This window comes from Otolemur garnettii, unplaced genomic scaffold (assembly GCF_000181295.1).
Source record: "Otolemur garnettii isolate 467f Iridium unplaced genomic scaffold, OtoGar3 scaffold00019, whole genome shotgun sequence".
NCBI classification, from domain to species: Eukaryota; Metazoa; Chordata; class Mammalia; order Primates; family Galagidae; genus Otolemur; species Otolemur garnettii.
Genome location: NW_003852414.1, coordinates 1,731,702 through 1,735,026, shown reverse-complemented (window position 1 = coordinate 1,735,026; position 3,325 = coordinate 1,731,702).

The following is a 3,325-nucleotide window of genomic DNA, read 5'->3' as shown; positions in this document are numbered from 1 at the left end:
TTGCTTAAACCCAAGAGTTTGGGATTGCTGTGAGCTGTGATGCCACAGCACTCTACTGAGGGTGACAAAGTGAGACTCTGTCTCAAAAAAAAATCATCTTTCCACATCAATATTTTTTTATAACTCATTCTAAGGATTGGCCTTAGTCTGCAACTGACCTTGTGATAAAGTCAGGGGCATCTACTTTGATTTCGGTGTCCTATAATAAGATTTCGACACATGGGCTGGGCTGGGTGACTCACTCTGGGAGGCTGAGGCAGGAGGACAGCTTGAGCTCAAGAGTTGAGATCAATCTGAGCAACAGTGAAACCCTCTCTCTACTAAAAATAGAAAAACTAGCCAGGCATCCACAGGACTCTGCCCAGGGTGACAGAGTGAGACTCTGTATAAAGAAAAAAAAAAAAAAGATTTTGTCCTGACACATGAAGATTTTACTTGAGTAAACGTTTTACTTAGAGTTATTTATAAATATGCCCAAACCGTGACTGACTGAGAATTTTCCAGTGCACATGTGCCCTGGGCCCCTCTCACCCACACAGGGCTGCACTGGACTAACAGAAAGTATCACTGGCTCAGAAAAGGCTGTGGTTTTCTTATTTTTTCTTTTCTTTCTTTCTTTTTTTAAGAGCCAGAGTCTCACTTTGTCACCCTGGGTAGAGTGCCCCGGTGTCATAGCTCACGGCAACCTCAAAGTCCTGGGCTCAAGCGATCTTCCTGCCTTGACTTTCCAAGTAGCTGGGACTACAAGTGTCTGCCACAATGCCCACCTAATTTTTCTATTCTTCTTTCTTTTCTTTTTGTAGAAAGGGGAAGTCTTACTCTTGCTCAGGCTGGTCTTAAACGCCTACACTCAAGCAATCCACCCTTCTCGGCCTCTCAGAGTGCTAGGATTATAGGCAGGAGCCACCTCACCTGGGGCTTAAGGTTGTGGTTTTCAACGTGCATTAGAAGCATGACCAGCTCATAACCCGGTGTAATATTTTTCATGTTCTTGAAAGAACTAAAGTAATGAAGGTAGGGACTATATTCCTGTTAAAGGATTTCCACATTTTTAGAAGTGTTATTGATTCTTTTTTTTTTTTTAACAGAAAGGGAATTAATTAGATTAAAAAATGTTTAAGTTGCACTTCAAAATGTATATTTTTAAAATACTTGTTAATTATACCTTAATAAAGTATATTACTTATACCTTAAGTAAAGTAACACAAAATCAAGTGTACACTTTCTAGATACAAAATATATCATAAAGAGCAAAGTTTACAAAACATGTTTACCAAAATGTATAACCAGTCTAAGGCTAGTTTTAAGTAATTTTAATATTTGTGATAGGATCACATTTTTTGGTTTGCTTATTGAAAATTATTGTGGTGTGAGTTTTTTCATTGTCTGTGCAATGGATAAAATGATTTGATAGGTTCAATCATTGTGGATTTTTCATGAGCTGACATTTGAAAATATTTCCTTATTCCTGGAAACCTGGCTCTTGGTGTTTTGATGACTTCAAACACCTGAGACTCAGAACAAAGCATTCCTGTAGTGAATGGGCAGCTACATCTAGTGGTTGGTGACATTTTCATTGGAAAATTAGGTTTATGGAAAAATCCTTCAAGCCTGTCTTTGCTGACATTCTGTGGTCACAGGCAGCATTACAATGAATTCGGTATGTATGTATAACTTTACTGAGGTATAACTTTTACATTATAAAATTCACCCATTGTTTCACAATTCAATGATTTTTTTTTTTATTTTAAAGTTGAGACAGAGTCTCACTCCACTGCCCTCAGTAGGGTGCTGTGGCGTCACAGCTCACAGCAACCTCAAACTCTTGGGCTTAAGGGGTTCTCTTGCCTCAGCCTCCCAAGTAGCTGGGACTGCAGGCGCCCCCCACAACGCCTGGCTATTTTTTGTTGCAGTTGTCATTATTGCTTAGCAGGCCTGGGCTGGGTTCAAAACCGCCAGCTTTGATGTATGTAGCTGGTGCTGTAGCCACTGGGCTACGTGCATTGAGCCCACAATTCAATGATTTTTAGCAAATTTATTGAGTTATGTAATCATCACCACAATCTAAATTTAGAACATTTCCATCATCCCAATGAAGATCGTTCATTCTCATGTAGGATTAACTAATTGTAATTCACATATCTCACAGTAGATGTACCTAAGTTATTTAGGCCTTGCAGCAGCATTCCAAGAAGATAACCTTCGTCGATGGCTCAGGCTTGTAATCCTAGCTCTCCGGGAGGCTGAGGCAGGATCGCTTCAGCTCAGGAGTTGGAGAACAGTCAGAGCAAGAGTGAGACCCTGTGTCTACTAAAAATAGAAAAATTAACAGGGTGTTGTGGTGGGTGCCTATACTCCCAGCTACTCAAGAGGCTGAAGCAGGAGGATCACCTGAACCCAAGAGTTTGAAGTGGCTGTGACACTACGGCACTCTACTCAGGGGGACAGAGGGAGACTCTCTTTCAGACAAAGAGGGACAGGCTTCATAATGGTGCTGGGTAGTTAGTTATTCACAGAGGGGAAAGTGAAATTGTGACTCCAGAATATATCCCGAGATATTTCTGATTAAACTTGAATGGGAGAAGCTAAGCTATCAGAACATGTAAGAGAATATTGTCTTGACCTTGGAGTAGAGGATGCTTCCTTAACAATAGACTCATCTTAGAAGAAAAGATTGATAATTTGACTATAATTAATATCTGTTTTTCAGTGAAAACACAAATGGAGTGCCAGTTTCTGTAATACAAGTTCAGAAAATTAAGTTCACGAACTCATCCTAGAAAAAAATGCTGAATATCACTATGGTCACCTTCAAAGTACTCCCCTTGGCCATATGGTGATGGTAGTGATATTCAGCAATGATTCCCACTTTTTCTAGGTTGAATTTGCATTCTTTTTTTTTTTTTTTGAGACAGACTCTCACTATGTTGCCCTCGGTAGAACTGGCATCACAGTTCACAGCAACCTCAAACACTTGGGCTTAAGTGATTCTCTGCCTCAGCCTCCCAAGGCTGGGACTACAGTGACTGCCATAATGCCTGGCTATTTTTTGGTGCAGTTATCATTGTTGTTTAGCTGGCCCAGGCCGGGCTTGAACCCGCCAGCCTTGGTGTATGTGGCTGGCGCCACACCCACTGTGCTACAGGAGCCTAGGTGAGTTTGCAAACTTAATTGTCCAACCTTATATATGTGATTAAGAATGATCTTCAAGGCTTGGCGCCTGTGGCTCAAGCGGCTAAGGCACCAGCCACATACACCTAAGGTGGCGGGTTGGAATCCCCAGCCCGGGCCCGCCAAACAACAATGACGGCTGCAACCAAAAAAT